At 44.5% G+C, this 11,827-nt stretch overlaps 1 pseudogene; it reads left to right on the top strand.

Annotated features, from left to right (window-relative positions):
• The first annotated feature begins 3,580 nt into the window (after positions 1 to 3,580).
• LOC121161567 lies at positions 3,581 to 4,609 on the top strand (annotated as a pseudogene).
• The last annotated feature ends 7,218 nt before the right edge of the window (positions 4,610 to 11,827 follow it).

Raw genomic sequence — 11,827 nt, 5'->3', positions numbered from 1 at the left:
TGAACATCCTGTGCACAGGCTGGAGACAGCTGTTGGTAGATGATGGCATTAATGGAACTGAGGTCCAGAGAAGAGGAGAGTCAAGATTCAAATCCAGGCAGTATTTAACTCTGTGCATTGGAAGGGTAACCTTCCTCTGCCAACAGCCTTTTGGATATGCATAACATCTTTCACATACCATACACAATTACTAATTTAGGAATTCACCAGCTATGGATGTATTAAATTTTGAGTCTTCCTTGTGGTTGTCTTGGCAGGGCCAGACCAAATGATTTTGCAAGCTTTATATAGTCCATGGACTTGACATTCCCCATCTTCACACCTTGCTTCCTTAACTAGATTAAAAAAAAAAATAGGAAGTCACGTGCTCAGGAAGCCAGACTGAGAGAGCGATTGTGAAGGCCTTATTAGTTTGGAGCACAAATGGGTGTGGAAATATAGACAGGAGATGTTAAGGAATTTACTGCAAGATTCCTTTTTTTTTTCTCTCTACTCTGGCTTTTTCCTAGATATTCTGCCATGATCCCAGGTACATATATGATCTCTGACCATCCCCTGTTGGGAATCTGTATTCTTGAACTGTTGGGAGATGCGAGAGAGATCACGCCAGTCAAGGGTATATTAAGGAGTCTTTATTAACCAAACTTGGTGATAGCCATGCCCACTAGAAATTAGCAAATCAAAAGTCAATCCAGTCTGAATCAAAACCCTGAGAGCAACAAATGATCATTACTGAAAACTCCATCAATTAAAATGAAGACGTATGTTCTTGCTTCCTCAGCACTATAAATTATCCTAAGAAACATGCAGAGAACAACCTGGACACAAGCTGGGCACAAAAATGAGTAGTTTTACAGAAAACTTTAGAGAAACCTATACATCTCTAAATTTGCTTGCAAACTTGCAGGATATTTACGTAAATGATACATATATCTCTAAAGAGGTCCACTTCTTAGCCTTCAGCAAGTTATGTGTATGACAGGAAGGATGGGCTCACTGGTTAGAGTGGTCCATACCCTTAGGTGACATGTGGCTGGCTGCTGGAGACATGGCACAAAGTAAGCAGCATCACTTCGGTTTCAGCAGAAACCTCAGTTAGGAATGAGGGAAAATTCCAGCCAGTAGACAGACATCAGGATGTGGTTCGGATCCAAGAGAAAAAGCTGGCACAAATCCCAGCCCCTACAGTGGTGATTTGCTGTTGCTGTTTAGACCAGACTCAGGGTGGCAAGGATGGATGGCTATAATTGGGTAGTTACAGTGGTATCCAGGAAGTCATTTATGTTCAATCACTACCTATTCTTGGAAAGCAACAGAAATTAAAACCCCTACTTTTTCTGCAAAATGGGGCACTTTATGTGCTATCAGGTATGGATTTCTTAACAGCTGAGCCTTAGGGCTAGGCACCTTAAGTAGATTACACCCTGGTATCCATATATTTGTAGCTATAGCTGGCTTGTGGTATAGGAAGTTGCACAGAAAAAGCAAATCACTTGATTGTAGACAACAAGATCTGTTGTATCCTCTTGACAAGAAGTAAGGAAGAGACCAGGTAAGCAGGCAGAGAATGTTGGGGTAGAAGAGTAGGATTTGATGGACAGAGCTTTTCAAGTAGATTTCCAAAGTGAGTGTTGTGGTTTTGGAGAGCAATTCACTAATGAGGAGAAGCTGAACCAGAGACAGCTGTCGACAGCATACAATGGGTAAGGCAGGGTAGCACATGGCGCTTAGCAGTATGAACTCTGGAGCCACACTGTGCCCCCTCCTCCCGTTTCCCACTGTTTGACAGCAAACAAGTTATGTAACTACTCCCTGCCTCAATTTCCTCATTTGTAAAGTAAGGATTTATTAGTGTCGAGCTTACAGGGGATTATTGTGTTAATCTTCAAAGAGGGCAAAGAACAATGCCTGGAACCGGGCCAGAGTTCTAAATCAAAATGATTAAGTTGGAGCAGAGAATGGCCAGGTCAAGGAAGGGACGATATTTAGGGATTCGGTGATTCATGATTGGCCACATGATAGAAGGCAGGAAAGGAAAATGAGGCCATGAGGGTGCCACAGGCTTGGAAGATGGGAGGAGCTGATGAAGAGGTGAAAGGGCAGAAGAGGTTGGCAAACGTAAGATGATGGGGAAAGTGGCCATTTGGATGCTGTGATGAGGGTAATTTCCAAATTTCACTTTCTGGAGATGGACCATTTGCGAAATGGCAGGTGCCAAAGCATAGTCAGGCGAGTGGCAGCGGCTGAACACTTTGTGGATAGATGTGACTGTAGTACGAGCCCTGAGGATTGGGGACCTGGGAGAACAGGGAATGCCAAGGGGCTGTTCCAAGAGGTATCGAAGGTTCCAGAGACAGAACAGCCAGGAGAATAAAAAGCCAATGTCAGGATTCTGTAGTCCAGCTCGTTTTTTCCATACACAGGCATGCTCTGTCCTCTTCCAGTTCTAAGGCACCTGTTTATCTGATGTGTCATCAGTTACCAGTATGTGAACGCATCACTTCTGACTCTGTGTGCTGTTGACTCACTGCTGACAATGGTCTCTTCAAGTGTCTGTTTTAATGCTTGCAAAATGGGACTCATCCTATCTGCCTAGCTGAGTCTCTAGGATACAGAAAATAAAGTATGTAGAGCACTCAGTGTAACCTAATGCCAAGAAAGCCTTTAACATCTCACGCGGGTCTTGTGCACAGAGCTGGACCATATTGTTCTCCTACACAACACTGCTTTAGTCTGTTTTCTGCTGCTATAATTGAATACATAGACTTGGAGAGTTATTATAACACAAGTGTGTTTGACTTATTCCCAAGGCCGGCAAGCCCAAGTCCAAGACCTTGGGGTCTTGGAGAAGGTTTCTGAGCTGCATTGCTACATGGTAGAAAGCCCAGCAAGAGCAGAGGAAACAGAAGTACAATCAGAAACCTGTTCCCAAGGTGACTCATTCACTCCCTCTTACCCCAGTTGCCTCTTAAATGCGCCCAGTGCTTAATACCATCACAATGGCAATTAACTTCCAACATGAATTTTGGAGGGGTTTGACTTATAGGACATCAACATCACAAAGATAAAACAAGATCATTGTACTGCAGGCAGAATATCAGACATCCCTTTCTTAGCTACTATACCATGTACAACTTCATCCCTGCTCATGCCAGCTTCCATAGAGATAAGATTTAATGGGAAGGGAGCAAAACCAATCTGAAGCCAGGAGCTTCTTCCAGGTCTCCTACCCTCTTTTAAGATTTATTTTTATTGCAAAGTCAGATATATAGAGAGGAGGATAGACAGAGAAGAAGATCTTCCATCTGATGGTTCACCCCCAACCCCCACCCCAAGTGGCTGCAATGGGCTGAAGCTGAACCAATCTGAAGCCAAGAGCCAGGAGCGTCTTCCAGGTCTCCCACGCAGATGCAGGGTCCCAAAGCATTGGGCCATCCTCAACTGCTTTCCCAGGCCACAAGCAGGGAGATGGATGGGAAGTGGGGCCACCGGGATTAGAACCAGCACCAATCCCGGGGTGTTCAAGGCGAGGACTTTAGCTGCTAGGCTATTGTTTGGGGCCCTCCCACCTTCTTGCAAAATGTCTATTATTCATGAAATTCTGTGCAAGCTGAGCTTGGAGGGTGACCACTCCACACTTCCAAGTGCATATGAATCAGTCAAAGACTACACCAAATTTGACACTGAGTAGGATGATCTGAATATTGAGACAGCCATCAAGACCAAAGGTGTGGATGGGCTCACCATCATCAGCATGCTGCCCAAAGCCACAATGCTGCCCAAAGCCACAATACTGCCCTTGCTCACCAGAGGAAGACCAAAAAGGATCTTGCCACGGTCCTAAAGTCAATCTTATCAGGCCACTTGGTGATTTGGGGGCCTATTGAAGACACCTGCTCAGTGTGATGCCCCCAAACCGAAGGCCTCCATGAAGGGGCTGGGAACTTATGGGGACTCACTCATTGAGATCTTCTGCTCAAGGACCAACCAGGATATGCAGGAAATTAACAGGGATTACAAGTAAATGGACAAGACTGACCTTGAGAAGGACATCATCTCTGACATCTCTGGGGACTTCTGCAAGCTGATGGTGGCTCTCAAAAGGATAGAAGAGCAGAAGATAGCTCTGTCATAGATTCTGAGCTGACTGACCAAGATGCCCAGGATCTCTTTGATGCTGGAGTGAAGAGAAAAGGAACTGACATCCCCAAGTTGGTCAGCATCATGACAGAGGGTGCCACCTCCAGAAAGTGTTTGATAGATAGAAGAACTACAGCCCTAAGGACATGCTGGAGAGCATCGAGAAGGAGGTCAAAGGAGATCTGGAAAATGCTTTTCTGAACCCGGTGCTCTGCATTCAGAACAAGCCCCTGTATTTTGCCAATTGGCTATATGACTCCAGGAAGGGCAAGGGGGAACGTGACAAGTTCCAGATCAGAACCATGGTCTCCCACAGGAAAGTGGACATGCTGAAATCATGTCTAAATTCAAAAACAAGTATGGCATGGCCCTGTATTCCTACATCCAACAATATACCAAGGGTGATTACCAGAAAATACTGCTATACCTGCACAGTGGAGACTCTGAAGCCCCCTACCCCACACCCTGAGCAGCCCCTGTGCTTCCTGCTAACAGTTCTAGAAAACAAGCTTGCAGCTAACAGACCCCGTGCCATCCCTGTGAAGATGATGGTAGCCTTGCCCCTACCCCCAGCTGTATTTCAGTTGCCTAAAGTGTTGTCGTCTGACTTTCTCATCTAATCTCTGCTTTTAAGCCAAGGAAAAGAACATTCCAAGGAGTTGGGAGTGAAGTCCATGATGTGAAACACTTTGCCTCTTGGGTACCATGTCAAGAATAAGCTGAATTTTTACTTTAAAAAGTAAAAAGATTTAATGGGAGGCCTGATCAAAGGATTGCCCCAATCCTTTTTAGAAGATCATTTATCTATTTGAAAGATGGGGTTATGGTGAGGAGGGGGAAGAAGAGAGAGGGAGATCTTGCCAGCTGCTGCTTCACTCCCTTAATGGCCACAATAGCGAAAGGCTGGACCGAGGGAAAGCCAGGGGCCAGGAATTCTATCTAGGTTTCCCACATAGTGCCAGAGGCCCTGGTACTTGTGCTGTCTTTCACTGCTTTCCCAGACACATTAGCAAAGAGCTGGATCAGAAGTGGAATACCGGGACTCAAACTGGCGCTCATAAGGAATGCCTACTGTAGCTTTACTTGCTGAGCCACAGCACCAAGTCCCACCTTCTTCCATTCTCACAACACCCGATCTAGAGTGGGCCTTTGATTACTCAAACAGTGCCCCAGGCCTATAACAGGTGCCTTCTAACAGTTTCTTCCTGAGATGCTTGATGGATCACTAGGGCACATTTCCCCTTGCTCTGCAGTGAGTAATACACTTGGCTTGTATGAGCAAGCACAAGGAGTCTGTTCACTTGGTGTGTCACCAAGTAAGCTCCAAGTGAGAGCTGTGCATAAGCAGAGGAGACAGAGGGAAGGTTTAATTCCCCAAAGAAACTGCCTGCCTGAGAAGCAGCCTGTTAGGGCTTTTGTAATAAGGGTTAGGGAGGTGTTCGGGACATAGAAAAGGCAGAACAGCAAGGCTCTGGAGCAACACTTAAGCAACAGACACTTTCATGACTTGTGTGTTCACGTAACTTTGACTTGGAATTCTTGCAGCTTCCCCTGTCTGTGGCGGTGGACGGCTTTCCTGGAACAGTCTCTGAAAAAACAAGCTCAAGGAGTAAACTCTGGGATTCTCTGCCAGGCGCTTGCCTACATCCTACTCTGCTACTTATACTTGTTTAACCACAGATTGATTCTTCCCCTCGCCTCCAAGATTTATCTGTTTATTTATTTAAAAGGCAGAACTACAGAGAGAAAAGGAAACAGAAATCTTTCATCCATTAACTTTCTCCTTCAATGGCCACATGAGCCTGGAACTCCATACAGGTCTTACATATGAATTCCAGGTGCCCGAGGACCTGGCCCATCGTCTACTGTTTTCCCAGGCACAATAGCAGGGAAATGATCTTAGAAGTAGAGCAGCCGGGACTGGAACTTGCATTCTTATGAGATGTTAGGCACAGGTTTATAACCCACTACGCCAGAACACTAGCCACTCCTGATGGTCTTTGGCTGAAGAACACTAACATTGCTCAGTATGTACAGCTACAGTTTGGAGGAGTTGGTTTAGCATCTTCTGATGCTGCGCCATGCTCACAAAATATAAACATTCTCTTTACCATCAATGTGAAATTGGAAAGGCTGAGGTAAGTCTCTTTGAATAGTTCTGAAATTCTGCTTTTTAAAATGTGACATATCCAAAGAGGACTAAATTCTATCCAATTATTCTGTATTATTTTTTATTTATAAGTATATTTAAAAAAAAAAAAGACCATTGATAAGCCCAGGCACAGCCACTGCTCTTAGATTTTGTGGTAAGGTAGTAAGTTTCGGAACAATGCCAAACCCACGTGTTCTATATTAAACTAATGACATTGGGTTGGTTTCTGAAACAAAGCAATCTTAGCGGTATTGTTAATCTCCTCTGGGATCACTCAGTGCTGACTGGAAAAGCATCTCAAGGTATTACAGAGTATTCTTCTTCTATCTAAAATTCCCTGTACAGCAAGTGCTAGGTTATTATTTGGCTCATAATCACTCGGCCCTTGTGAGTTCAGCATGTCCCAGATTTGAAATGAAACGTTTTAGCCTTGTTTCTGTAAAGGTGTGTTCCTGATCAAGTACAACGAGAAACTGCCCAGAACGGAAGGGGCACGTTCCCAGGACCATGGGGAAAGACAATGACCTTGGTGTTAGGAAGGGTCATCGGATACAGTGGTCTAAAGACAACTATCCCTCCCCCTTTATGGTCTCTCCTCCTTGTATTCAATATGAAGTTTCTCTTTTATTCTAAAATTTCAGTCTGTTACTGTATTTGAAGACTCTTGCTCCCTAACAGATTGCCCTTTTATTTGACATATTTGTTATATTTTTGCCTTTCACTAGGAAATAAATTTAGTAAGTACTCTGTGAGCATCTGTTATATCCAGGGAATAATAATTAGCAATGCGAAGGCTAGATGAATACAACACAGCTTTGCCCTGAAAGGAGCTGGCAAATGAGTGAGCCAGAAAAGATGCACCTGATACACTGCTGGGACAAAGCAGCCAACAGCTGGTGGGCATTCTGGGCCTGGTTAATGCCAAAGTTGTGCGAACTGTACCGGTGTGCCAGTATAGTTGCTGCTGCTGTTTCTTCTTTTAAGTGGCTGATCAGGCCACTGCACTTGTAGGTAACTGAGGGGGCTGAGACCAGGTGGTTTGGAGGAGGGAAACTAGAGGACCTTTCTGGGTCAGAACAATGCATCCACCAGTGTAGGAAACCTGAGCTGGACTAGTTAGCATCAATCACTGCATACCAGTGCAGCTAGGCTTGGAGAGCCTGCCTGGCAGGACTAGGCTGCATTAGCTGCTAGTAAGTGTCAGGACAGGGGATGGGCCACATTAGGTTGCTCCATGACGCTAATCAGAGAGAACACTGATTGAACACTAGAGAACGGATTGGAGAGCAGATTTTGTGAGGGATTTGTGGGCTCACCTCTGTGGGCCTGCAATACCTGCTGGTTTGCTCAAGAGCAAGGGGTGGTACTGGGCTGAACTTGGCATGACCATGGAATTCACTGGAACTGGGTTTGGGAGGAAGCCAGGCTGATCCAAGCTGCAGCACCCACAGGTGCACCCAAGAATTGGGTTTGGTGTGGACCAGGTTGCAACATCCACCAGCATACACAAAGACTGGAAGTTAGACTCTGCTGGGTAGGGGCCTAGCACCCACTGACATGCAAGAGATCCAGGTCTCCAAGTAGGCCTGGTAGGAGGACTTGGGGAACTCCCTTACTGGACTGTAGCTCCCGCTGGTGAGTACTTGAGTCAAGGCTGGGTGTGGGCCAGGCCTGGCAAGGCTGGGCCAAACCATAGCACACTAGCATGTAGAGGATCGAGAATGGGGTGTGGGCCATGTGGGGCTAGGTATCACAATAACAGTTTGCATGACAGCCTGGGATGGGGGCAGGCTGGGCAGGACTAGGCTGTAGCATCAAATCTGATGGAAAGAGAAAAGCAGTGAGGGTTGTTCTGAGGGTATTGCTTGAGTGATCTTAATAGTTCTGAGACGTTGATTTCATCGCTTCTTGTTCTGCAAAGCTATCATTACAACCATGGACCAGGACCTCATGCACCATGTGGGTTTCCATAGGTGGTACTAGTGAGAGCTCAAAATGGGATCCCTAGAAGATGGACTGGCTTTCTTTCTTTCCTTCAAAAGGCAGAGTAAGAGAGAGAGGGAATGGCAGAGAGAAAATCCTTCCATCCTGTGGTTTGCTCCTCACATGCTCTAACAGTTGGGGATTGGCCAGCTGAAACCAAGAGTCTGAAACTCCATCTGGGTCTCCTACATGGGTGGGGCCTAGGTACTTGGGCTACCATCCAATATAACGGTTTAACCTGCTTTACCATAATGCTGGTCCCAGAATGTATTTGCTAGTTTCTTGGCTTTATCAGGTATTTGGAAGGCATCCCCTTGGGGTTTGGACTTTAAGCGCAGACAGAAATTGTTAAAACCTCAGTATCTACAGAGCAGGTGGAAAATTAAGATTGGCAGTTTCCTAGGTAGAAATTTCAAGAATATGGTGGTTATAGAAGTCAGATTATAAATAATTGAGAAGTGAGTAGGCAGTTAAAAATGATGGCAGTGAGTATAAGTAATAATAACAATAATAGCAGTATAGCAGATTTTACTTTCCATATATTTAAAGCAAATGGGGCTGGCTGTGGTTCAATTAATTTGAAGAAAAAGAAGCAGCCAGAACCTGGAATCATTTTTAAAAAATCATAAACAGCCTTAAGCATTATTTGAATTTGAAATACTATAATTGTATAGTCAATTGATACACAACAGGCATTTGGGTTAAAATCTGTGATTTGAGCTCTGTATTGCATTTGCTGAATGAACCATATTCATAAACCACTGTGTGAATGGAATCCTTCTAGAGATTTGCAATATTCCCCAATTTTTCACACTAGCTTTACTGATGCCTAATTTGCAGCAATTCCTTCCAATAATTCACTTTTATGGAGTCCTCCCAAAGCATTCAGAAGGGTCAAAAATGAGTAAACCACTCTCTCCACTCTTGAAGGAAAATCTTGAGGCGAGCAGGAGAGGAGCAATGAGAGGGCAGCCTTAGGGGTTCTATGTATCAACTGTTTTTGCCTCTAGGAAACCGAATGCTGATTCCCTCCCTCATTCTCAGGTCTACGCACAGCATGTAGGATCCACTGCTTGCCCCTTACTCCAGGAGAGAATCAACATGTGACCCGGAAATAGGCCAAGAGAACACTTAGTTTTCACAGCTGCAATGATTGGTTGACCGATGGGCACCTGTACTATGTCAGGCCAATGAGAATCATGCCTGGGACTGTTCCTAGTAGTATCTGAAAAGAAAATGCGTTTTAATCTCCTATCCCCTACCACTAGCCAGGAACCATAAAATCCTGTCTGAATACAGCACCAACAGAGAAAAACACAACCTAGAGCTGCAAGGAAGGAAGCCAGCTGATCAGTTTTGGAGCGTCTGGATCCAACCACGCCTGAACTCTATATGAACAGACCCTCAGGATATACAAAACCAAGTTCAAAGCCCGTTTCCTATTCTCAAGAAGCCAGTGATGGTTAACTCAGACTTCGTGGTTATGTTAAACTTACATCACATTCAAAAACATAAAAATGCATTTCCCTACTTAGATATGCCTTGTCTGTCTCTGTCTCTAGGTACCTCTATTTCCCCTTTCTACTTCCTGTTGTTCCTCTGGACCCTTCTGACTCACTACAAATGGTTAAAGTGTTTTTCCCAGCCTAGAAAGATATTTCCGGCCTAAGCCTACAAAAGACATGGTGTACAAAAGCACAATATTTGAGCCGTGGAACCTCTTTTCTAATGAAATCTGCTCTGGATTTCCTGAAGATAAGTGGCAGCTGTTTGGGTGGAGGATGGAGCATTCAGGCTGATTACCTGAGCTGAGCTCTTGCAGCTGCTACATTCTCAGTCTGGTCCTGTGTGTAGAGGGCCCAGACAGAATACAGAACAGAATTTTGACAAGCCTAATGATTTTTGAAAACCACTGTCAAATTTTGTCTAATTGGCATGTCCTACCAATATGATTATTCAGGATGATGAGAAAATTTGTTACTTTGAATTGGAAAGAGAAAATGTAGAAAGACAAGTTTGATACCCTCTATCTTTTAACAAGTGATGTGATTTACGGAGCAGAAGCTAGATAGGAAGCCAAGGCAGTCATTTCACCAGAGCAATAGTTTCATATTGACTTTATCAGAACAGCCTATCTGGGGAGAATGCTCACACAAGCCATTACTGGCAGCAGCAACTCAGGAGACAGATGAATAACTGTGGGTTAAGGGTGAGCAGTGATGAGTAGGAAATCAGTAAGTTCCGTGCCTTTCCCACCATCATCATTGGGTCTAATACTCCAAGCACCGTGCAAAGTGTGCCAGATGCACCATCTCCTTCCATCTTCACTGTGACCACTGAGAGGTACTGATACTGTCCCCAAAGGATGAATGGGATTTGCTCAAGGTCACATATCTGGTAAATGGCAAAGCCAGGGACACCAAGTTGGATCTGTCTCCAGAGTTCTTCAGTACAAATTAAGTTTGTGAAAAACACTGGGAAACGAGGTGCTCATTTGTCCCAAGCTAGGGGGTTTAGAAAACCTTGGAGTCTGGTCTCCTGTCCTCTTCCTCACTCAAGCAGAATGACTCTGTGTGTGTGTGTGTGTCTGAACTTGCATTCTGTGGCTCATTACCCGTGTGTGTGTGTATGACTGAACGTGCACTCCAGGGCTTACAATACCTGTGTGGAATCATGTTGTTCAAAGGCCTTAAGCCCAGGTTCTCTCCTGCAGTTTCTTAGTAGGTCTGTGAGTTAAGGAGAGGCAAGATTTAAGTTTATCTAGGCCCTTCCCCAAACAGAAAAAGATACAGAAGGTGGAAAATGCTCCAGGCTCATACCAAAAAATCCTCAGTACAGCAGACTCCTCGGGACTCAATCACCAGCCTTTGGGCTTTAGTAGACAATCAAGCCTGGCCCTTGATCTTCCTACTTCCAACTTGAGTGGCCAGGGGCCCGAAAGTGTTCCTTAAGAACATGATCAGAAAAGCTAATGTTTGCTGACCTTGAACTCTGAGCTTTATGTGTATTATTCGTTTATAGCTCATAGAAATCCTCTGCAGTGGCATCACTATTTCCACCCCCCGTTAGGAGGCAGTTAAGAGACCTTGCTCAAGGTGACATAGCTAGGCAGAAGCAGAGTGGGGATTTTAGAGTGGCCACTCCTCTCATTCATACTTGTAGCCTGGTACAAATTAGCCATATTCAACGTACTAATGGACTGTGTTCTAATCTGTTTCCTTGTTTAGTGCTGGAACATGATAAAAGCAATTTCTAAGTGGCAGGACACTCAGACCTACCCACTGAGGTTTATTTATACCTTGATGCTGGTCAAGTTTACCTGTGTGCAAGACAAACAGCAGGAACAAGATGTTTTGATGGCTGTAACACAAGTAAATATAAAAGCAAATAGAGTGAAAAAGATACATTATCTCCAATCTCAAATATCTGTGTTAAGGAAGTTCAAAAACACTCAAAGAGGAAAAGAAGTAAATGAAAATTTCTGTAAAGATCCTGAAAATGCCTCCCAGCCAATTTCAAGCACTTTAAGGGGATTTGTTTTGGCCATTTGTT

Source organism: Ochotona curzoniae, unplaced genomic scaffold (genome assembly GCF_017591425.1).
Source record: "Ochotona curzoniae isolate NIBS_2020 unplaced genomic scaffold, NIBS_Ocur_1.0 contig_1014, whole genome shotgun sequence".
Taxonomy (NCBI): Eukaryota; Metazoa; Chordata; class Mammalia; order Lagomorpha; family Ochotonidae; genus Ochotona; species Ochotona curzoniae.
Note: the sequence above shows the minus strand (reverse complement) of the source record. Positions and strands in the feature narration are given on the sequence as shown.